The sequence below is a fragment of the Nannospalax galili genome, unplaced genomic scaffold, assembly GCF_000622305.1.
Source record: "Nannospalax galili isolate Female #2095 unplaced genomic scaffold, S.galili_v1.0 scaffold25, whole genome shotgun sequence".
NCBI lineage: Eukaryota > Metazoa > Chordata > Mammalia > Rodentia > Spalacidae > Nannospalax > Nannospalax galili.
The window spans coordinates 1756695-1783067 of NW_008355642.1; the positions used below are offsets into that span (position 1 = coordinate 1756695).

Below are 26373 nucleotides of genomic sequence, written 5' to 3' on the forward strand. Positions count from 1 at the left end.
AATTATTTCAAAAGAAGAAAATTCCTTAAATAATTAGCTGTTAGTAAAGGAATTTCCAGGTTTTGTTCATATTTTAGGGAGAATGTTTGACACAGACTATATAGTTGTAATATACACTGTTTTGGTACAATAAGAAATTGGTCCTTGCTAATTATTGGTACTTGGGACAAGTCACTTAACCTCCATAGGTAAAGTAATAATTACAATATTTTGCTCTATATATTTAGTATAGGTGTTTAGGGGATGTTAGGGAAAAGAAATAATCAATTGCTATTTTGCTACAAGGTTAATGTTGTGAAACAATTATTTTACTATAGAATTGTATAAATGAAGACTTACTACACCAGTTAATAAAATCCTATGACTAAGTTTAGTGTTCCCCTGTTTGAAGGTATGCAATAGGTCACAGCTGTAATATTTTCTCAGCTTACAGTGAATCCCATGAAAAAAAAAGTAATAGCTTGGAGGGACACATTCATTTTTAGCTTTTCACAGGTATTAGAAACAGGGTGTTCAGACTTGATTAAATAGCATACAGCTTGTAAGAGGTCAAAATAGACCTCTGGAAATGTTCTGGAAAGAAATATAACTTACTGAAGACTATAAATCCTAGTCTAGGGATGTCTGAATTTTTTCAACATGAAATAAAATAGACTTCTCTAGAGACTTTAGCAAATTCTATGTGACTACTTTTGGTATGTGTGGAGGACAGATACATATGAAATTTCAGGTCTAATAAATAATAATGGACAATTTATTATACATTTCCAAAGTAACTTAAAATGAGGCACTCTGGCTCCTTGATGTTTTTGGACAAAAAGAATATGTGGCCCAGTAAGTTTGGGAGACACTAATACACTAATATACTAATACTGTGGACAAATGAAACTATTTCTGCTCATTGCAGAAATTTTCAGATCCTGTTGTACAGATAACATTATAAATCTAGAGAAATACAGACTTTAGCATTTTCTAGACTTCAATTTATTTGACTACAGTCCCTTTATCCTTCTAACACAGTGTCTTGTGCAGTTAGGATTCCAAGGGACACAGTTTTGTAAAAAAAAAGTCTGTTCTAATTTTATGAGTATTATAAATTTTACTATGGTTAGGTTTTACACACACACACACACACACACACACACACACAGCACTGAGTATAGAGCTATTATAGAGCTATTATAGAGATTCTTTGTGCTTCTTTGATGAAATTGTGGAATAAATTATCAAATATTATATACTTTAGAAATCTTTAGAGGTAATAATAACTGGTAACAGTTTGGTTTTGCTTAAAGAAAATGAGAAATTCTTTTTCTCTGTTAATAGAAAGAGATAAAAATACCAACTATTTTGAGCTTGTGGATTTATTTTTCTGACAATAATGCAACTGAATAAAATTTTCACACAATTGAACTTTGAAAATTGCCCACATTTTTGTACTTTTTACACTTACTACATTGTAGTCTATGGCTTTTCCTGTTTACTTTTCAACTATTTTTTTTGTTGTTTCCATACAACTTCCTCAAATTGTATATAGTACATTAAACAGGAATGTGTGTGTGCATATTTTATATTTTATATGCGTATACATATGCACCTGGTTTTACTTCCCACTTTTTGTGTAATGTAATTTAATTAACATATTAATAATCTTGTTTTTTGGAAGAGGGAAACAATAGAAATCTTTTAAAATGTAATTAGACTTTTGTTTTTGATTCAATGTGATGCTTTTCTGTTCTAGCAGTATAATTATTTTCTCTCTCTCTCTCTCTCTCTCTCTCTCTCTCTCTCTCTGTGTGTGTAGAGAAATGTATTGTTGAATTAGAATTTTTTTTAAATTTATTATTTTGATTTTATGCATATGAGTATATTGCCTGCATGTATGTGAGTGCACCTGTGTCCTGCAATGCCACTGAGGTCAGAAGAAGGCTTCGGATTCCCCTGGAACTGGAGTTAAGGAAGGTTTGTAGCCGCCATGTGGGTGCTGAGAATCGAACCCGGCTTCTCTGCAAGAGTAGTCAGTGCTCTTTACCACTGAGCCATCTCTCCAGGCCCTTGAAATAGAATTTTAAGCAATTTTCTGATCATTTGATTTGGTCTTGGACAACTTCCTGTGTGTATATAATGTGTTCTGATAACCCTAACCTGTAGCTTCTTTTATCTCTGTCCCATCCCTGTCATACCCCCAACACTCCAAGTCCCTTCCCCACATTCATGACTTTTTGTTGTTGTTGTTGTTTTATGACCCTCTGAGTTTAACCAGGTGTTCTGGTTTGTTTCTTCATTGCTGTGACAAAATACTCTGACCACTATTAACTTGTGGAGGAAAGGGTTTATTTAGCTTACATATCCCAGCTCAAGGTTCATCCGGGAGCCCAAGGTAGGAACTCAGGGCAGGAACCTGGGGGCAGGAACTGGAGCACAGGCCATGGAAGAATGCTGCTTACTGGCTTGCTCCCCTGGCCCCTGCTCAGCCTGCTTTCTTATGCAACACAGGCCCACCTGCCCAGGGGTGGCACCACCCACAGTGGGCTGGGCCCTCCCACATACTGATCAAGAAGATACCCTTCAGACATGGCCACAGGCCAGTCCAATAGAGGCAATTCCCCAACTGAGGCTCCCTCAACCCACGTGTGTCAAGATGACACTAAAGCTATCCAGCACACCAGGGTTGTCTGTGTGATCGTGGGCTTAAAACTATCCGTTGAAGCTGGTGGGCTCATAGTGGGTATACAACTGAAGATACTGACTCCCCTGTTCCAGCTTCCATCTTCTGAAGGCAGGGTCCTTTGAGCCCCTCTCCCATCCATGTCTGACTCAACAGTGGGTTTATTTCTACATGTAATGCTATTGTTAGAACTAGTACTATGTTAGACATTAATGAGACACTTTATGTATGTATGGCACATTAATATCTAAATTTCTACAGTGAGGACACTGAGATTAAAGAATTTAAATAATTTACTCTCTCCCATATCTAGTAGATGGTACAACTAGGTCATGTGACTTCAAAGTCCATGCTCTTGACCTTAGTGTATACACACAAATCATCTAGGCATATGTTCTATTTGAAAATTTGATTAATTTACATTGAAATATGACTCTATAAATAGAAATGAAATTTATTCTTATGATTTGGTTTTTAGTTTCATCATGAAAAGAATAAACTTGAAAATTACTATGAATTTAATAAATCCTTGATCAATAATTCTTCAAAAATTCTAGTTATGTTGGAAATTTGGGGATCTTTAAAATTCCATATAATCCATAGATAGGATTATAGGATGTATATTATTTAAAGTTGTATAGAATTATTACAATAGGGTTTACTTGCATTATTATTGTATAAAAGAAAGATGCGTTTTATGAAAATATACTACTCTGTGATATGGAATTGTAGTTTTTTGGTTTCTAGCCTAGACTATAGGAAGAATAGAACTTTTCTGAACATAACAATTGGTGATTCTTGGAGTCTAATCTTCCTATCATAAAATCCATAACTCACAAGGTGAATAAATACAGTTAGATAAGTCAGTCTAGGCCCTTGGGGAGTTGTTAAATGAGGGAGCAGCAGAGCAAAATTACAGTGAAATAAAGATTTCAGTTATAGGTATCATTAAAAGTTAAAGTATCTAGCTATTCATTGCTTTAGTTTGTAATTAAAGATATTCAGTTTTACAGACTGTTACTCAGCTATATCCTTTCTTATTCTGGTAAAATATACATAGAATAATATTTAACTGTTTTAATATTTCTTAAATGTATAATTCTGTGACCTTAAATCCATTCACATTGTTATATAAGCATCACCACCATCCATTTCCAGAACTTCTAAATTTTCAACTGGAACTCTTTACCCATTAAATAACCATTCCATTCACCTCTCCTAACCACTGGCAACCACTATTCTACTTTATTTTTCTATGAATTGTTTTCTCTGTGTTGCCATTTGTCATCATATGACTGGCTCATTTCACTTAGCATAATGTCGTCAGGGTTTATTTGTGTGGTAGTGTATGCCAGTTTTATTCCTTTTTAATGCTGAATAATATTCCTGTCTGTATGTACATATATATGATGTACTGTGATCCATTCATACAACTGTGGGCCCTTGGGCACTTTTTCCTTTTTGGCTATTGTGAATAATGCTGCAGCAAGCATGGATATGTAAATATCTGAATACTCGTTCTTTAAAAGTTCACCATCATATAGATGACAATCATATAGTTTGTTATGGTCTATTAATCTCTTAAAAGATTTCTTTTGAAAATATCCAGATACCAGATATCCTGGATGAACTTTTGATTCATAAATATGGTCTGTAAAATGAATTTTTTCTGTACTCAATGTGTTTATTTAATTGAAATTTTGGTTTATTTTCTATGTATGTCTTTATTTGAATTTTTGTATATTTCATACAAAACATCTTCATCATCTATATACACCGTCCCTTGTCTGCATCCCTCTATAGCCCACTCCACCAGATATGTCTTCTGTCATTTATGTTAAGGCCCATCAAGTTAGTGTACCCTCATTACAAGTTCATCCACTGGGGTCAAGTTAGCTTATCTAGCTGGAGTCACCCCCTTACAATCAACTCTACCTCACCCCTAACAGTGATCAGCTGCCAGTAGTTCCTTGGCTAAGATTGGGGCCTGCTTCCCATTTACCCAGTTCTATGCTGGGTTTTTTTTTTTTTTTTGCTTGAATTTGCATGGGTCTTGTGCATGCTGACACCATTTACCTTATAAACTGACCGAGGATTTTCTCCCACTTGTAAAAGTACACAATTTACATGTAGAAAGCATGAAAACATGCTTTGTTTTGATGATTACAACATGGACCTCTTAGGAAGACAACCTTTTCCCTCTCCTAGGAGTCTCTTTTAGAGAAAAGTTGGAAAGATGTTAGTAAATAAGAAGTAGGCTGAAGAGCTGAGAATCACAGGTAAACATTCATACATAAAAGTTTGTAACAAAATGCTCAAATTACTGTCATTTTCAGTACTTAAGACTTCGAAGTAGAAATATTCCTTTGTCTTAGTGAAGAATAGTTTCTAGTATTTACCCTTTTCTTGACAAGAATATGTAGTATCTATAGATTTGCATGTTAGACAGTAGAATGATTTCTTTTTCCTCTTTTGATACTTAGAGAACTTATTTTTTATGTAAAAGAGAATTGGGATTAATAAAGATGAATGCAATCATTTCCACTGATGAAGGTTTGGCAATTATACCACCCAAAGCACACATCCATTTCTTTGTGTAAATTCATGTTGATAAGATGTGTTTTAGAATACATAAGTGATTGATAGATGTGTGCCTATTTACAAAAGACAGGGATTTGGCCTGTCACCACATTTATAAGATGACTGTCTCTCCTGATTTCTTATTTACTTCTCTGTACCTACATGTCTCCTCTCCACAGTGAACTAATTATGTAGATCATGCCAGGGCCTGGAGCTAGAGGTTCAACTATGCTACTTTTGTTGTGCTCTTGAATTCTCAGAAATTAGCAATGGAGGTTAAGTCCTTTCTAAGAAATAGGATAACCATACAAAGGTGAAGTGTTTGTTTTGATTCGGAGTTTCTTTTTTTTTTATTCTGTGTGAGTGATTAACTCTCTGTTACTTGAGATATTGAAACTTGAGATATTGAAAATTTCAAATAAGCCTACTGTTTTTTGTTTGTTTGTTTTTTACTTTGAAAGCCCCTATCCAAATTGGGGGCTTCTAGGTGACTAGATGCATTGTAAACTGAATTTGTTTTTATATTTTGGTGGCATAGTCTCACATTTTTCTAGAGCAGTATGAGTTTACGATCATTGTAAGTAGCATAATTATATTTTTCCACTTACAATAGACTATTGTGTGCTAATTCTTTTTCTTGATTATTTTAGTAATACACATGGTTCATTGTGAATAATTCAATTAAACAAGTTCTTCTCCTTTTCATGTAACGTTGGTCTGCATAATTGTATCACCCAGATTGATTTTTCTCATGAAAAGAAAAGCTGTACATGAGTCACTTCTGACTGTACATTATTGATGTGCTAGTTCATTCTGAGATGTTGGGGGCAGATTATTTTTGGTACATGTCTATGGCAAGTCTCCTGGCTAAAGTTTGCTTTTGGGGAAAATAAGGTTTATTAAAAAACAAACAAACAAAAAACAGTGCAAAATTAACTAGCTTAGTTTACAATCTGTACTTTACCTTTTACAAAAAGGAGAATGTCCTGAATCCTAAAGCTTGTACCTTATGTGGTAGTTTCTGATTATTGGCAACTAATGAAAAAAATTCAGATTTTATGAATCATTCAACTTAAAGTACAACTGGGACATTAGACTATCATATTGTTTTTATTTAATATCATCCTTAGGAAAGCGTGACGAAATTACTTATCTGTAGAAATCTGGGATCTTCATTTTAGCTGCTGGGTTAATGCACTTTTTTTATTATACCAAGGTTGTGCTAATGTGCAGAGTTGTAACCAAAAAAATATCCAGCATAGTGTAAAAAGAGGAACTAAATAGTAAGAACCATTTCCAGTATGGCTAATGGCTCCTGAATTATAGAGAATTGTCTGAATTTATCTAGCACCTCCTGCCATAGAAATTAAATGCAATGAGTGCATCAGATTCTAATTCCGTATCACATCTTTCAGATCCCCAGGGTTTCAAGTTGGAAATCCCCTGCTGCTTTGATTAAGTGCCATAGGCACAATGCCTTGGGGCAGAAAAGCAGAAAGGGCCAGCCATAAAAAGCTGTGAGAGGAACTGCAAATGGACTTCTCCAATGTCAAGCTTTTTGATTTTTGAGTTTGACAGGGAGAGAGTGAGCTGAAGAAATTGACTATATTCTTACATCTATCTTTATCTCTGCTCTTGGAAAGTTCTTTCTCCCTTTTAATCATGTTTAATAGTTCATCCTGAAATCTGTCTGCATTTTACCTTAGGAGTTTATAATATAGTTAGGAAATATAAAAAGGTAAATAAAAAATTATAGTATTAGGTATGATAGATTTTTGCTAAAGAGGCAAAAGAGATCATAGTTGGGGAACATAAATACTCAGCATTTTTTACAAAACAGAAATATATTTAAGGCATTTTTGTGCAGTTCTTTGAATTGATCTTATTTTACTGAGTGTAAAAGCAAAATATTGTTTACAACTTTTTAACAAGGATATATATATATATAAGTGCTTCAGCCCAATAACCCTATACAAGATGTTCAGTATTTCAAGAGATTAATGATGTGTTTTAAAAGGGGGAAATGAACATGCTATGGAAAAATCATTTGGAAAAAAGGACTCCTAAAATTGTGTGTATGCACATACGTGTGTGTGTGTGTATGTATGTTTGTACACATAATCCATCAAACAGAACCTATAACCAGGTTGAATTACAACTCTATTACTTGACAAATGATGACAACAGTTAACATATTTCTCTTCGATACATTTATCTTAAAGTTAATTCATATTTTGTTTCAGTAATAAGCAGATATCTACCTCCGTTTCTAAAAACTATTGTATACAACATTCTTCATTTCTTCTGAAGAAAGATTATAATGGTCAAGCCACATTAGGACAGAAATATTGTCTGACATTATTAGATGTGGCCTAAAATTATACTATGGGCATTAATAGATTGCCTTTTATTTTTTCTTTTTACCTCAGACTCTGCCTCAGTCTTTGGAGTATCTGGATTACAGCCCTGTGCTACCATGACTGGCTTTAAGAATATATCTCTTTTGGTCTGAACATTTCCATGATAAATATTGGTTCTACTTATAAGTGTCCACAGTCATTGAAGTATTAGGATCTGAATGAATAAGAAAGCAGATTTGTGTCTTAGTGTCATGGGAGAGTAAAATAGTTACTCCAATGTAAACTCAAAGTTATTATTCCAGAATATCCCACAAACAATCCACTTTTACCACATTTGGGCATGGCTGGGGGACAATGCTGCTAGCAATTTGAGTAATTTAAAATAATTGAAAGTTGAAGTTTGGGTGCGGCAATTTAATATTAAATTTTTAGCTATGGTTTTGAGCATGAGAAAATACTTTCAAAAAGATTTCCTTAAAAAGTAAAAGAAAGGCTTTCTCAGTGATCCTTGCCCTTCTCCCAAATTGTAAAGCATTTTGTATGTGTACATTCAAAATAGCAGTTGATTGAAAAAAATATTCTTATTACTGATAACAGTTTGTTCTAAGGCTAAACATTATTAGCCTTTCATGTTGCATCATAAGTATACATATTTTTAAATTATTTATTATTTTTATTTTATGTGTATGAGTGTATTGTTTGCATGTATGTGAGTGCACCTGTGTAGTGCCTGCAGAGGTCAGAAGAGGGCTTTGGATTCCCCTGGAACTGGAGTTAAGGATGGTTTGTAGCCGCCATGTAGGTGCTAGGAATCAAACCTGGGTCCTCTGCAAGAGCAGCCAGTGCTATTAACCACTGAGCTATCTCTCCAGCCTCTTCATAAATATATTTTTCTTAGAAACTTCCAGATGTTTTTGCATTTTTTTCACATTTTAAATAAATCACAAACATTGGGTATAAAATCAGGAACTAAAGAGCTACACTATTTCAGCTGCTTCTTGTTAACTAGTAAATTATGTACGTATATACACACATACATAGATGGAGAGATTTTTTTTTATTTTGTAGAATACTTAAAATCTTTACAGTGAAGAATATAAACTTCAAATTTATCATTGATTTTGTGATCAGAAAACATAAATTTTGCAATCTTATTTCAGCTCACAAAATTAACCCGAATAACATATTCAAACTCTTGGATTGTCATTTAAATGAAATTAACATGTGATTCTTCCCATTTCCAACCCTCATTTTAAAACAATTTCTACATTGAGATACTACCTTGTGTCCTTCCTTATGGTAAAAGAGAAATTTGAGAAATGCCATATAGTAAATTCTGTAGAACCTTTCATTAAAGTGATTGTTGAGAACTGACTGTCCTGTTGCTCTGCACATCTACCCTCAGGCCCACTTTATGTGTTCTACAAAAGCTAATTTAAAAGGTTCCAACTATGGCCATTTTATTGACAATGTAAGAAAGAGAATCTCTTTAAAGTTCTTTGGGCTTCTAACCTAAGCCATTCTTCTAAGATGAATTTTGTTATTCCCTAGATAAAGGGAATTTATTTGCGTATCTACATCTGGAGAAGTATTCTAGGTCTTTGAAAAAAGTGGGCAAGGTTACATATGAAAAGTAGTGAACAACAGTACACTGTTGGTTAGACCTCTGCTGCTACTTAAGTCATTGGTTCAGGTCCCATTTGGGCCAATGCGGTTTGTTTTGCTCAACATCACAGCTTGTGTCCCAGGCCCCAAGCAGCTGATATAGTGGGACTTAGGCAGAGCATGTGGATGATTGAGTACAAAACCCAAACTTCAGCATTATAACATCACATCAAGGCAGGCTCCATTATGAGCACGAAATCTGAGCCATCTCATAAAGAGTTAATAATAGTTGTTTTGACGCTAAGAAAAAGTACAGATATTAAAACTTACTAATTGATTTTCAAAAACCCTCTGCAGAGATCCAATATGGCTTGGTAGAAAAAAAACTCTTTGGAGTGGGAGTAGAACTGAGAACACAGGTTGGACTTCAGCATGCCTGAAAATATTATGGAAAAAAGAAAAGAATTCTGGCTAGAAACAGCCTTAAAACAACCTGAAAAAATTGTTTATTATTTCCCCTCTCCAAGTTCCCACCTCTAATGCAGAGGCAGTAGCGGCTAGGAATGAGTGAGTGTCATCTCAGAAAATACTTGATTTAAGCTGCGGCAACTCTTAAATATTTCAGTGGGAAAGGATGACTACGTTAAATCCACCGGTGTGAAAATACATAAAATATAATTATTGCTCTTTCCAAAGTACATTTTAAAAGGCTGTGCTTTAAAGTGCTCATCTGTTGTGTGTGGAAATGTTCCTGTCTCAGGTACCAACTCACTAAGGTGTGTATCTGTTGTCTAAATCCATGTGTCCCTCTGTACGCCTGCATCTTCTGCTTCATAGGTTTTATTATTGTTTAGAAAAATATAGTAACCCCGTTAGCAATATGGCCAGTCAGTGGCATGGCTAACCTTTCCTCAGTTGGAATCATTCCTTATATCTGAGACAAGTTCTCCTTTGTCTATACTTTTTGCCTTGAGGAAAAGCTTAATGTCATTACAAAACTTACATTTCAGTTAGAAAATATTAATATTCTACAATGCCTCCATGCTCTGCTTGATCCCACCTTTCTCCTGATCTGCTTACCTCTACACATTTCCCTTCACTCATGTGGCCTTACGATGCTAGCTCCTTTCTCTTTGAACACATTGAGTGTGGTCCCTCTCAGGACATTTGCACAGGCCATTTTCTCTACGTGAACCAGTCTTCTCCTAGATACTCACTCATACCCTTCACATCTCTCTTCAGATGTCTAGGCAAATTATGATGGTAGTCATTTTAATTTTTTTATGTTTTACTAATTATTATTTTTTGTGTATATGAGTGTTATTGCCTGCATGTATGTAAGTGCACTCATGTCATGCAGTGCCTACAGAGGCAAGAAGAGGGCATTGGATCCCCTTTAACTGGAGTTGCAGACAGTTGTTAGCCACCATATGGGTGCTAGGAATTGAACCCAGGTCCTCTGCAAGAGCAACCAGTACTTTTAACTGGTGAGCCATCTCTCCAGCCCCGGTAGTCATTTTTGTAACAGTAATATTTGCTTCTTAATTTAACTTTCTATGTTTTGATATTTGAGTTTTTAAAATATTTTATTATTTTTATGTGTTTGTGTATATTGTCTGCATGTAGGTAAGTGCACCCATGTCGTGCAATGCCCCTGGAGGACAGAAGATGCTGTTGGATCCCCTGGAACTAGAGTTACAGACAGTTGTTAGCTGCCATGTGGGTGCTGGGATTTGAACCCAGGCCTTCTGCAAGAACAGCCAGTGTTCTTAGCCACTGAGCCATCTCTCCATCCCCTTGATACTTGATTTTTAAGTGTAGAGGAAGTGTGGGACTGTTAATCAGGAGCCCCAGCTTTAGAGTCAGTAATGGCTGCATTCTGGTCCTGGTTACCCCAGTTCTTTGCTTTGTGAATTTAAAGAAGCTAATGAATTTCTGTGGAGTCTTGTTTTCCTCATTTGAAAAATAGAGATGATACCAACATGGTAGGTTTGTTGTGAAAATTAAGAGGCATATGTATACAAAGTATCAGCTATATTTCTACTACCTGCTGTATTTGACTTCAAAAATTAAGTAGTGAGAATAGTAAAGAATGAAATTTAAAGTATACTTGTACGAATTTTAATTGCCCTTTGTCTTTTGGGCACATATAAGTTAGAACAGGTTTTGAAGTATGAAAAGACACAACTATGATTATAACATAAATCAGTGACACTGTAATCTCTCACTTTATCTCATTTTTGTTTATGTGATTCCCTTAAAATATACACATATGTAAAAGTGACCATAGGACAAAATACCATTAGTTAATATTTCTAGTTGTTTCTATCCTACTATATATGTCTTGAATTCATTCTTTTCTCTCAAGTCTCAATCACTGTTTTATTCTAGACTCTCATTCTAACTCATAGGTTCATATGCATCCCATCAAAACTATTTCATACCAGTTACCAGAGTTTCCTTTGTTGACACAAATCTGTGTCACTGCTTAAAGGAGCTACTGTTACTCTATGTGCACAGAGGAAGTGCCATTCTTCTTAAGCAGCCTGACCCATGAGGCCCCAACCTTACAATCTAGCCATGCATGATTACTCACCATTTCCCAAGTATATTCTTTCATGTGTCTGGCTTTGAAATTTTTTTCTCTGCCAGCCATGCCTCACCCCATTTCCACCCAGTCGACTCCTACTCATTATTCAAGACTGAGCTTGCTTGTTACTTCCTCTATGAAATTTCTTTGACACTCCCCAGCAAAGCTGGTTAGTTTTTTTGTTCCCATAGCACTTTGTTCAGGCCTCTATTGTAAATATTTAACCCACTGTTATCACTATTGACTTTATATGTTTGTCTCTCCTTTATGAAATTGCCCTCAGTGGTGGTTTACCAAGCCACATCAAAGCAAATAAACACAGACGAGTCTCATTGCTTTGAAGCAACTCTCTTCCTTGATCCTGAGAGCCATGCCTATTCTCTTCCCTTCTCGTCTGCTTGTTAGCTCTTGGCATGTTTCATTGCTGCCCGTGTTCTTGTGTGAATAAGAGGTGCTGATGCTGATTGACAGTGATGAGTTGGTTAAGGTCAGTTGCAGTTAAATTGAACCAGGGGACAAGACTCAGCATACGTAACATTTTGCAAAGTAGATTAATGTAAGATTGATAAACTGTTATACGAACCATACGTGATGGAAGATGGTATATGGGAATTGATGCTCACTATGGAGCCATAGAGCTGAAAGAGACCCTTAGGAGGGTTCTAGTCTAGCCCTTATTTGGTCTGCCTTTAAATCTCCCAAGAAGTGAGCATCTAGCTTCCATCTGAGTATGTCCATTGACCTGGAACTCAGTACCAGCTAAGTAGACCATTTCATATTCAAGCACCTCTAACGTCACTACCACAACTCCAGTTGCTCTTTCACTAGACTCTGGTTAGTTGGAATGCCTGAAGCCACAGACTGCCTGTATTTGTCACATTATTCTTCATAGGAAGCCACATTAACTATCAGTGGTTAAACTTACCCTATGAATAATATAGCCTTCTTTGGTAGTTTAGGAGTGGTAAGATACACAGCTTTACAATTGACTTACATCCACCCGTAAACATTTTAATTTTTTTCTCCAATGTGTATTTTTATTGAATCTTTGTACATTTCATACAATATATCTTAATCATATTTAGACACCTCCCTGCCCCTGTCTTCACCCACCCATAGCCCCCCCACAGGATTTCATGTATTCTGTCATATATGTTAAGGCCTGTTGAGTCAAATTTGTGTCCCCAGATGTCCCTTAGTGTGAGTTCATTCACTGGAGCTTTATCAGCCTGTCTAACATCACTCCCTTAAAGAAAATCAAATCTCCCTCACCCATCAGTGATCAGCTGCCAATAGTTCCTTGGCTAAGGTTGGGGCCTTCTGCCCATTTCCCCAGTTCTATGCTGGGTTTTTATCTCATTGAGGTTGCATAAACATTTTAACTGGCCCCTTATTATTGAAACTTGGAAGCTATTGCCTCTACAACTTTGCTCAGTGTCTGTTAGACTTCTGGAGTCAACTGGCCTGTAGAACTAGACAGTTCAAAGAAAAACTGTAATTAGATCTTTAAGTTGTCCCAATCCTTTATGATGTGGAATTGGAATTAGAGTAATAATATAGGTCTTCTGACATTGCCTTGGACTAGTTACATAATAGAAAGTATACAAGTATGGGAATTTGCTTATTTTATATTAAGGAATATATGATTGCAAGGAGCCCTATCATAAAATAATCATTTCATAATGCAAATACTCAGTCTCAAGTTGCTTGCCTTGTGTCAGGCATTATTTCCATAAAATGTAGACTAACTTTAGAGCTTTTCAATCAAAATTGTGAAGTGCGCTGACAAGATGGGTTGGTGGGTAAAGGCACTTTCAGCTAAGCCTGGTGACCTGAACGTGGTCCCTGGGACTCACATGGTAGGAGACAAATGACTCCCACAAGTTGTCATCTGTCTTCCACACCCACCCCTGCCTGCACCCAGATACGCACGTGCACACACACACACACACACACACACACACACACACACCACATATATATGAATGATGGAAGGTATTACAGAAAATTAAACCAGAACCTTAGTTTATTATGTTAGGTTTCCTTTTTATCAAAAATATCTCCAACAGTGGAAAGGGCTTCACAAGCCTCCACCCCTAACTAAGAAGCTATAGACAGCTGGGGGCTTGGTAGGAGGAAAAGTCAGTTTTATTTAAGGGTACAGATCCTCATAGATCGACCACAGTCCAGTGGACAGCCCTATACGGGCAGCACAAATTGAAATCAGTTATTTTTTAAAGGACATCAAGTTGAGGGAATAGGGTGGTGGGGATGAACCTGGGAGGATCAAAATACATTTTATGAAATTCTCAAAGAATTAATAAAAATATAGAAAAAGAAAACTATCCAACATAGTACTAGTTGTATTTTCTAAGCACAATAACCTTTATTTTTCTGTGTGCTGGACCTCTACTAACTATTTTACATTACCTCATTTAATCTTTCAACAACTATATGAAGTTGAAATCACTTCATTTACAATTAGGAAAAACCAGTGCTTAGAAAAATTCAGATACTTTACTGACAGCAAATACACAACAGCACCTGAATTTGACTCTTAACTCCAACACCAGTGTTCCCAATCACTGTGCTACGCTGCTTTTCCCCAATGATGTGAGTCTCTCCTTAAATAGACTCTTGCTTAATACACTCAAATGCTATCTTCTAGTCTCATCTCAGATGAAAAACATCATTAGTAAGAATTCTTATTCTTTGGAGATTCAGTTTTTCAACTCTCAGTTTTCAAACATGTCCCTTTTATCCTCGATTTATTTATCCCACTATTCACATTCTCCTGGATTCTCTATCCTTTTAGAATCCCAAAGCACCGTTTTCCTCAATATATCTTTTCTTCTTCACAGCCCTCTTCTCGGTTCACTTTGGTATTATGAACACCCATAGGCCTATATGAACCTCTCATTTTTGAGATATACATGCTGCAAGCTTTGGGTTTTATTCTTCCTATATTATATATATACCCAACCTCAGCAGATTTACGTGGTATCGTAGTTTATTCATCAGATTTCAAACAGGTACAGCTCTCTGAAATTCACTATACTTTTGAGGACTTGAGGGAAAGATTTATCATAAAGGAACCATGGAGAAAAATCCTGGCTCTGCTCTTCTCTACAACTGGTTAACTAGGAGACATCGTCTTCGAAGTCAGAAGTAAGTCCATACATTAGAATTTATAATTAAGTAAACAAATCTCAAATTTCTAGGTAATTTAGGTCAAATATATTGGTTTGAATTTATTTTCTTTGCAATTGAAGTTCCTTAGGGGAATACCATAAAACAGGAAAGAATATCAATGGAGTATAAATGTATCACGAATGACATTTTCTCAGAAAATTTAAAAGGGAATTTCAGGAAGGAACATATAAGTGGTCATAGGCTATGACCCTTTCACCATTCTTAGATTTTTAACTAATGAGTTTTTAACATAATAAAATTACCCAGATTATGTATTTTTGTTAGTATAGCTGAGATTTGGGGACTTGAGTATTAGAAAATCGAGGAAGATGTTTTAACTTTATACAGGTATTTTATGTATGTATTTTTAAATTTTTGACTCAAAGAATAATGGAAACTTTAAAAGTACGGGCATTATTGAAAGATTTCTGGGTTTGCCCCCGATCCACTTAAGAGCTTTTCTCTGTCAGAAGCAAATGACCCATCAACTGGAATCCTGCTGTCAGGATAGGTATTTTTAAATTCAACGGTAAAAATATCTTTCAATTGTTAGTCACAAATTCCATGCTAATCATATTAAAATTGATAGGAGTATTTTTGGACATTGCCATGGTATGTATTTCTTAATAGAATTTCAAAAGGGTTTTACCAGTGTAAGACATGGTCATTTCATATAGTCAGGTGCCATATGCCTGCTCAGGGCAACATGGCAAATTAATACCACACTGGAAGAGAAACCAGCAAGTGGCTTGAAGTACTAGGCCAGAAATTGGTAACATTTTATTCTTTGAAGATGTCATTGAGAATAAGCAGTGCTTCTGTGTGTGTCATATTTTTATCAGGAGAAATGGAAAACTGAATTTATTTACAAGTTTAGCTGGAACTGGGGAGAAATTCTCAATTTGCCTCTGTCTTACCCATAGCAGAGTTATAATTTATAGAAAAGATGAAACAAAAAGGAAGAAATATTCATCTGTAGATTTAGCTGTGAAGCCAAACTACCAAAACTGGGAGACAAGTCTTTCTGTTGTGAGAAAATCATTCCTCGGGCACCAGGGCTCCCTTGACAGGCCTATATTCATGCCCAGAATGAAAATTTCCTGGAATAAATCTAATCTTTGGGCCTTCTCTCTGGGTCCTCCTTTGTGCTGGTAGCTTTAGTTGTCAACTTTACATACCTGGGAAAAGGGACCCTCAACTGAGGAATTTCCTCTTCAGATTGGCCTGTGGGCAAGTCTGTGAGGCATTTTCTTGATTGTTGAGTGATGTAGGAGGGCTCAGCTCACCTCAAGTGGTGCCACCCTGGGCAGGTGATCCTGAGTTGTATAAGAAAGGCTGATCACTGGCCAGAGGAGCCAGCCAGTAAACAGTGTTTCCCCATGATCTGAGCTTCTGCTCCTCCTTCCAGGTTCTTGCCCTGACTTCTCTAAGTGATGAGCCAGGACCTGGGAGATGTAAGATCAAACAAACCCTTTCTTCCTCAAGTTGTTTTTGATCAGTGTTTTTATCACAGCAATAGAATGGAACTAAGACACCCTTGTTTTATCCATTCTTCAGCATTGCTGGATTGATGTGTAGATTTTGTCAAGGGCACCTGAAACACGCAGGTATAAAAGAGCAACAATGCCTGAAAGGAATACCATGAGCAGAATAATTTTAAAAACACCACCCTGGAAGGACATTAGTGCCGAATAACCATGAATAAAATATCTTTTTCCATAACCCACCAGTTTTAGTTACTTTGGGAAAGGTTGGCACAAGTAATCCCATTTTGCAGGGGTCGGTTTCTGAGACAGAGTTCCCGTGTAGTCTCAAATCCATGAACTTTCCGCTTCAGCCTCCCAAGTCCTGAGATTGCAAGCATGCACTATCCCATCTAAGGTGACTTTGTTTTTCATTCTAACAGTTCCCTCTCTTGTCTCTGAATCATTTTCTAAGAAGATGTCATGCATTATTCATCGTGTGGCTTCTTAGTAGTTGTCCTTTGTTACCAGAATGAAATTTGTTCCTGTTTTCTGATTGGGAGTCCACTCCTAATTTTAAATTCAGTTTTGCCTGTAGGTGATGTCCTAGCATCTCAGAATATTGCTCAGATTATTTTGTTAGAAGTTGTATTTCTGGACAATAAGCTAGACTATCTTTAAATTAATAGAAGGAAGAATGCCTAAATGAAGACCAACATTATTATGAGGCTACTCTGTAGGAATACTTCCTGCAAGGTAGTCCTCCATTATCCTAAGCAATGTATGATGCATCTACATCGTAACTCAAGAGTGTCAGAAAGATTCAGCTCACCAGAATAATGTCAGTCTTAAACATAGCTTCATCTGAAGCCTTCCTAAAGCTGAACCTTTCAGTTCAGTTTCATGAGAGAAAGTATCAGAATCTGGGGATGGGGTCATCAAAATGGGCTTCAAAGGACATTTCTCCATAGCAGTGGGTCATTGACTCCCCAGATGATCCAAGATCAATTAGTCATGACTGAAAACAAAGACTTCAAATGTATGAAATTAAGATCCTAGAGTAAAAAGTCTCTGACACCTGGGATGAGTCTGGCCCTATCTAAGTTGTAGCACCATAACTGGACAAGTACCCCACTCCCCCGAAACCGCTACCTGATGGCTCTATTGAGTAAGACTCTCGGTCTCTGCCTCAGAATGCCTTACTTGTATTAATCACCTTGCCTACTGGTCCACAGGCTAAAGACTTCGACATCTCCCCACGGCTTCTCCTTGCTGCACAGGACTTGCTGCGCAGGTGCAGATATATCACTTCCTCCAGACCTGTGAAGTGCTCCAGCCCACTACTTTAAGTGTCATTTACGGGGTAAAGTCATAGGCTAAAGAAGTGGGAGGAAAGAGTGATAGGGCCTGGTACAGCAAAAATTGTACCAAATAGTTGATTGTCAGAGTTAGTTGCTTCTATTTTGTTCTTATATTGTTTGATGTTTTATGTTAAATATTAAAAAACAACTTCCAGAAAGAAAATTGAAAATTTTCAAAACACATTAATAAATATATGCTTGTGGCTTATTTTTTTGGTGTACATTTTTCTGTTTCCCAAAGGACCCACCTAGGAATTTCCTCCAACTCCCCAAGTTACTGTCTCTTCCCTTGTATGTTCATAAACACTGCATGAGCCTCTGTTACAGCTCTTGCTTCATCTTGCCTACTTAATTTTTTGAATGCTTACCATCCCTACTTAGCTTGGTTACCCCCTCTCAACCCCTAGGCCAAATATTTCACATCTTTACATTCCCTTAATAACTGTTAGGAGTTAGGCATAGATCAAAATAAATTTTTGAATAAGTTCACTCAATATATTGAAGTATTTGCTTGCAAGATGGTTAAGGTAACTAAAGTACCGAGAACCATGGCCTATGTAAGAGAAGTGAAAAGCAAAGAGTAAAATATATCTAAAAGTGTATGTTAAGTCATAGGAAGCTAAGTCAGTTTACAAAAGTGAGTTATTTTCATTCGTAGTTATTTACTTTTAAAGTGAGGAGTATCTGTATTTTACTTTCTACTTGTAATCATAAATTAAGGACACTTGACCTCATTGGTTTATAATGACATCAGTCCTCATTTAATAAAAGGTGGGTATACTCAGTTCTTATGGCAGGCTTTAGGTAGTATATTTAGATATTCTAGTTTTAATGATGAAGTTGTGCTGTTATAAAAAGCAAACAATTGAACTACATGTTTGAAATTTGTTCCCAAGGAAAACTATATATACTGATTCTACAAATGAGATGGATGAGAATAAGAAGTAGAAGTAGCAAGAAGAAAAGCAGTAAGTGTAGTATTTAACATCCTATGTATTATAGCTAGTACAAGATTGCAACTCACAAGCATTCACAAGATACCATGAAGCCATTTATTAGAATTGTTTCACAAATTTACTTTATGTGTAGTAGCCCTACTGCCCACATATTTTTCAGTCCTCATAAAAGAGAGATGGCCAATTCTGTGAAAGTATATATATATATATACATACATACATATATATAAAGTTTCCAGTCTTAGAAAAATAGAGTGATTGAGCTTGGATGGCTTTTCATAAATAAGCTTTCTGTAATGGTGGAACAGTTTGCAAGGACCAAAGTTCCAGGTAAGCAATCCCAGGTTATGGGTTCATATTGTGCCATTTATTAATACCTAACTAATTATGCTTAATTTTTCTAATGGATAAGACAACTTAGAGATCATATTGGTACAGAAATAAAATTTGTATTCAATGAGAACAGAGCAGTATTTAACATCTCTTTCTCAGGGAAGAAGAGTTGGCCTAGGAATTGGGTCATTTTTTATAACTGTATTTAGTAAGTTACAGAAAGTCCTTTAGAATTTCAGCCTCCAAGAGTGCATGTTCACAATCATTAAGTGGTAATACTCATTCTCAAAAGGATCCCACCTTATTCTAAGCTTTCCTTTCTTCCCTATTCCTTGTGGAACAAATACTATACAGTGTCTGTGACAAGTAAACAGTTTGGAGGTTAAAGGGAGTGCTTACTATAATAAAGCTGAGATGTAGTAGAGAAAATGTCCTTCTGATATGCATTTGATAGGAATATATTAATTTCAACAAAACAGCTGGAAGAAAAAGAAGCTATGAATTCAAACCATTGGAGGGGGTTAAGGAAAGAGAAGCAATTTACTGTGTTTAAAATTGCCAGCAGTAAAGTCACTTCCAACTTGCAATTTGGTCAGACTTGGAAATAAGTGGGATCTGATCTACTCAGTCCTTCAATGGGAGACGATCCAAATCCAGCTGCAAAAAGGAGCAGTGTGCTATTTAGAACTAGTGCAGTCTACCCTGTTCTTCTAGTAATTTTCACTAATTTGCTTAGTATTGCCCTCTTCTATTCTAGCTTAAAGGGAGGAGTGTTGTGGCTCATTAGTTAAACTTGTACAGCTGAATTTACTGTAAATGTCTTTATTTTCCAACTTGCATGATTTTACTAGAGGCTTCAATGTTCTTGCTACTCTATTTACTTTCTTTTCTTTTTCTACTTATTTTCTTAATAAGATAATTCAAACTCAGGATAGTTATAGTTCCAAAGCTTGATTTAAATATACATTCTGTTTTCTGTAAATATATAGCTGTTATAGTAACACAGCTGTACTTAAAGATAGAGTTTGGTATATTTATTGAATTTCTGAGATTTTCATACAATATAGTTTGATGCCATTTAGATCCGCTCCCTTCTCCGCACCTCCTCCCACTCCCCCCCCCCCCAGTTTAATGAACTCTATAGAGTATGTCTTTTTTCCCTCAATGTCATTCAGTGTGGATCCAGCCACTGGGCCCACCAAGAGTTCCAATCCTGCAAGACTCTGCCTTTCTCCCTCCCAGTAGCCATAAAACAAAACAAAACAAAAAAACCAAAAAACCACAAAAAAAAAACAAAACTAAAAAACTGTTTGTTATAAATTCTCAGTTTTGATTCTTAATCACATCAGGCTGGCATAAGGTTTTATTCATTTCAATTAGACATTTATTGAGCACTTAGATATGAGAAAGTTAATGTCCTAGATATTATAGAGTGATAATGATGAATAACAGAGCATATTAACCTGCAAGGAGCTTGTAGTCTTGTAAGGAAGATTGTTATGTACGTAAAAGATCACTGATGAAGAAAGTAAAAACTGCCACATTAAGCATAGATACAGTGCCACCAAAAGTGGGAGAAATTAGTTGAGACTGAAGAGATTGGTAGTTTTAAAGAATGGGCACTTAAGCTGAATCTCTATGGAAATTTAAGACTCAATCTCAACATTCAAGAGCGGGACTAAATGCAGTCTGTATCCAAAAAAAAAAAAAAAAAAAAAAAATCTTGAGCTAAATTTAAGAAGATAGAAGTATGTGTTACTTGGGGGCAGAATTTTAAGTAACCCTGCCTGACTTGGGCTCTAGTGGAGACAGTGGGAGATACAATGTTAGACTGGTGTCAGATATTTTTTTCTGAAAGCATTAGGTTGCCATTGGAAGATTGTCAACAGAAGACTAAAGTTATTAAGAATGACTCTGCTCATTTGCTTATAGGACAGATTGGAAAGGACAGAGAAGTGACAAAGCTGGGCATGCTTATGTATGTCTACAATGTCTTCTGATGTCAATGTAATTTTGAGTTTGTTTTTCATTATCATTTTTTACAAATTTATGCATGGATAATTTTTTTTCAAAATCTTTTTTTTATTGGTGTGGATGTGTGCACACGTGCACACACCTGCATGTGTGTTTGTGCATGCACATGCCCATGGCTCCCAGAAAAGTATGTTAGATCCTCTGAACCTAGACTTAGAGGAAGTTGTGAGCTGCCATGTTGGTGTTGGGGACTGACATCATCTAGACAAGCAGCAAGTACTCTTAACCACTGTGCCATCTTTTTAGTCCCCTAAGATTTACTTTTTTTTGTTTATGTGTATGTGCTTTTGTATTTGAGAAGGACCTTTTTATTAAGAATCTTCTCAATGAATTAATAAAAATATTTATTTTTTTAAATGAATTAGTCTCTTAGCTGGACATGGTGGACTATGCCTTTAATCCCAGCACTTGAGAGGCAGAGGCAGGAGAGGCAAACAGATCTTCAGTGGTAGACTGCTATGCCTACCATACACAGGCCATGGGCTCAATCCCCAGCACCACACAAAAGTTGTTTTCTTTTAGAATATAGTAGTAAGTAGAATATGCTCCTACCATAATTTTGTATGTTATATATTATTGTCGGGCCACTCCCTCTCCTTGTGGGTCATTGGCCACTGGTCCATGAGGACAAAGGGAGCAGAAGCTACGAGCGACAGCCAGTGAGCACTGACGGAAGAAAGCCCTTCCGAGGAGGCAGGTTCAATGATGCAAACAGCTCCAGACTCAGTGAAACAGCTCTAGATTCAGTGAAACAGCTCCATTTATTCAGTGGGAGAACTAGGGAAAATATAGTGTGGAGGCAGTAGCCAATGCCTCAGCTGATAGGTGCTCATAGTATGCTTTATTTACATGTGGCAGTAGGCTCCTGTCGTCCGACTACCGGGCAATGCCTAATTATCATATAGAAAAAACCTGGGGATAGTTTTTACTCCAGGTAACTATGCCAAAGGTCATGTTCCAAATAAGGTCAGGCATCCGTGCTTGGTGGCACTTTCCAGGTAAGTCAGGAAGAGAACAGGAGGCCCCGTGCTGAAAAGGGGAGTCCTTCCATTTGGCGCCGAGCCCCTTAGAGATATCCGGACATGGAGGACTACAACCCTAACAGCAGGGTTTCCCAACATATTATTATTTTATATATTATTTAAAACTGAAGAAAATGAATAAAAATAACCCTGATATCATTTTCTTAGTCAAATGCCACAAGCAAAGCTTAGAAAACAGAGAATAATTTTATAGGCTAGCACTTACATGTAGGAACACTGATGTTATGACATTTGTTAAAATATAACAGAACCCTGAAAATTCTTCTTTCTAACCAAAACTACATTTGTGGATGAGACATCTATAAAGAAATAAATGTTTATAAACATTGGGCGGTTGTTATGGAATTTGAATATCTGTGCTTATTACCTAAGTATGTCTGGGTTTCAATGCTAAATTAAAATAGATTTCAGGCTTTCTTGAAGGTAAACAGCACATCTTTTGATTTGACTAGTACAATGGAAACTGACTAAATTCTGATTGTGATAAAAGTCAGTGTCTTCTAGTCCATCTACTTAGCAATACTTTTGAATAATCTGTTCTCCCTTAAAGGAACTTTCCAGATGTTTTGTGAATATGATTCCAATTTATAAGAGCTGTTTTTATGTTGAGGCTGAGTGATGTCCTAACTATGAGACTCTTAGATAGGATGTAATTCTATCCACAGGATTCTCTGTAGTGTTTAGAGTAGAGCCCTGTGACACTTTCCTTTCTTGACTTTGACTCTCAATTCTTCTTGGGAGGGAGATGGGGATAGTTTCCTGGAGTCAAAGAATTCAGCCTCTCCCCTAGTAATATACATTAACAAAGAAAGTACCATTTCCAGCAATCAGCCCAGGTCACTAAGTTTTGAGCAGTGTTTATATAATGTAGAACAAATAAATAATTGGTCTCGCCAAAAACAATTTAGATGGTTCATTAGGTACAGGTGTTGATTCACATTCTACAGTGAAATTCCAAAAGTGTAGTGAAAAGAGAGGGTAGATATACTCTACAGATTTTTAAACAGAACCGTTTTCAAATAACAGATAGTTAATAATTTAATGTTGATATATTTTAATAGTGTAGCATTGAATAGTGAAATATCTTCGGATAAGTGCCCATGTTGGTTTATGGCTAGGTTCGTTTCTTAGTGTTTGTGTAGTGAATTCACATTTAGCTTTTTGTTTTGTTGGTTTTGGGGTGTAGATCTCCATATAGTGCTCCAGAGAAAAGCAATCTCCAAGTAGAACAACCCAGTAGCTGGTTTCTGCCCTGTGTATGGTGACTACCTCAGACATTTTCCTAAGGAAAAATTTCACTCAGAGTCCCAAGCATATGGTGTCCAGTTGTAGATGATCTTTGGACTGTTCTTTCCATGAACACTGATGATTTAGAGGTGACCTAAATGATTAACCCAATACATAAAGATACTTCCATTTAAACGTGAAGAGCCTTTCTGTGGCTCTCTAGTCCAAAACCATTTTCAATACTTTTTTCCTCTGTAAAATTTACTGGTTAGCATTTTACTTTTGTTGGAACATTGACCTATGATTATTTTATTCAGTACTCCTGTATAGGCTTTTGAAAGGATACCTATCAATTTTAGTGTCCCAATTTTTTTTAAGCAAACACATTTGGTGGTTCTGGTGTTTTCAAGGTTTCCATAGAAACAGGACATCTTGTAGCCATTTTTATTTTATTGCTGTGGTTTACAATTGCGTATATGAAAAGGAAGCATCTTATCGTGACCAACCAAGCACAATTAGTAGAGCAGCCATGATGTGCTAGTTCAGTGCATCTTGTGCTTTAGAGATACCTGTACAAATCCAGGAGCTTACAATATAATAAGAACAGCCAGAACTATCTTTGTGACAAGGTAACTAAGCTCCCTAGGCAGTGAGCCATGCTTGCAGAGGGTGTGGTTGTAGAGAGCTGGAAAACTGCCCTGTGCTGATGAAGTGAGAGCCAGTATAGGTGTGTGAGGAGTAACAAAGCTCCAGGGAAGCTTCCTTTGGACAGTGAAGATACTTTGTTGAGTTTTCACTTGATATGTATTTCATAATGATCGGGTATTTAATACTAACTTACAGGGTTTCAAAGGACTTTTTTCATTGTTTTGACTTTTTTTTGTTGGTTTGGGTGTGTAGATCTCTAACCTCAGAAATATAAGCCTCTCCCTCCACTTTCCTCTCTCTTATTGACGGAGCTATTCCAGTGTGTTATAGCTTTCTTGGGTCAGAGAGTGAGCAAGTAATCAAACTTGGTCACTAAGCTTGAGCTGTATTTTATGTTTCAGTTACTAGTCACCTACTGTGAACTTAGAGGCCTTTTTCACTGTAGGCAAATAGTTACCAATACCACCATGCAAGTAAAAGTTCCCAAATTCAAAGTAATTTCAGGAAAACCAGAGTAATCAGTAAAGATGAACGAAATATTTATTTTAAAAGTAGTTTTGGTTGTTTTAGTGATGGAGATATCACAAAACTGTGTTACCTAGAAAAAGTTTGCCAGAGATCTGCATTTTGATCTACACAGAAGATTCATGACTATGATGTTATAATGCTCATAGATGGGTAAAGCCTAGAAAATTGTTCTCTTTGAGCAAGTTCTGTATTCCCCTTGCAACCTTAATTACAGAGCTAATTTACTTAACATACCCTTATATTCTAGACTTGCTAAAGGAAATCGTCTGCCAAGGTCTATTTGAATTAGGCCAATTTTTTGAAGTTCTAGAGTTGAAATTAATGAGATTTTATTCTGTTATGAAGAGTTTGTTTTCCATCATTGATAATTATTTCCAGGAAAGTTAAGTCCACAGAAAATATTCACTCAGTTTCCTTAATGCCATTTACCAAAGTCTAAGAAGTGGCTTTTAGTTTCATGGGGGTAGGGAGAGGACATGGCAGTGGCAGAGGAAAATGAGGTGCTAAAACCTGGTCTCTCATACCCGTGGAGCAGGCTCCAAGTAGCATTCTAAGCCAATATTATTCCTTGTAAAAGGCCAAGCAAACCTATGAATTTTAACATATAATGTGATTGAGAGAATGTGCCAGTGCATGCAAATGCTTTAACCCCATGAGCCTAGTAAGTTGTAAGAGTCTCTTAGTTGACAAACATTCTGACAGTCTGACATATGCACTGTTCCCACCCATGTTCCACAGAATCAGCCTTTTCCCACCTCTCCCATAAGTCTCATGGCTTCAGAGGCTTGATTTTCAACAAGGCTCCTTCCCCCTTTGGATACATACTAACCTGAAACCCATAGGGAACAGGAAGTGGGCATAGTGCTTTCGTGTGTGTGTGTGTGTGTGTGTGTGTGTGTGTGTGTGTGTGTGTCAAGGCTCCTTCCCCCTTTGGATACATACTAACCTGAAACCCATAGGGAACAGGAAGTGGGCATAGTGCTGTCGTGTGTGTGTGTGTGTGTGTGTGTGTGTGTGTGTGTGTGTGTGTGTGTGTGTACTACTGGGTGATTTCCTTTAAGCCTGTGTTTGTTTAGAGAGACTGGCACACTTCTTTTATCTGTGCCTGCTCTTGATGTCATATGATTCTTCAAATTCTTATGTCCCTTTATAAGAAGAAGGTGTGAAAAGCATGAAAATAGGTTAGTGATATGGGTTCCTATATGTTTCATGCTACAACAAAAAAGTTAATAATAGCACTACAAGCATAAGACGCTATTGAGATCCTTCAGGATGCAAGCATCTGTGTTTTCCTCAGGCGGGAAAGGCTTGTGAGATCAAAGCTACTCTGTGACTCTATCACAGAAGATTATTATCTATTTATAGCAGTCTGTGAGTTTTAGACAGAAAAATACTGCCAAAGCAAGGCATTGTGAATGCACTCTAATCTAAATAAAGACTAGAGAGATCAGTTGCCATGTTATAAATGAGCATCATTTAATGGATGTAAACAGAGGAAGATATGGTTTAATGGCACAATTTTAAAATTGAACTATAAAAGATACATATAGCATATAAGAATAAAAGAACTTAAGGGAACATTGACAATTTAATAAAGTATACCCAGTAGAGTCATTGAATGTTTAGTATACTCCAATACATGTACATTAAAATGAAACTTTGCAAGACTGCATTCACACACACACACACACACACACACACACACATTCTTTCAGCTAATTCATTAAATACTTATTTACCAGCTACTGTATACTATGGACTAGATGTACAGTGATGAGCAAAAAT

At 36.4% G+C, this 26373-nt stretch overlaps 1 protein-coding gene across 1 annotated transcript in view; it reads left to right on the plus strand.

The window, feature by feature from the left end:
* Nucleotides 1-26373, plus strand: part of Ammecr1 (Alport syndrome, mental retardation, midface hypoplasia and elliptocytosis chromosomal region gene 1) — a 130259-nt gene that overhangs the window by 56145 nt on the left and 47741 nt on the right. The window lies entirely within an intron of this gene.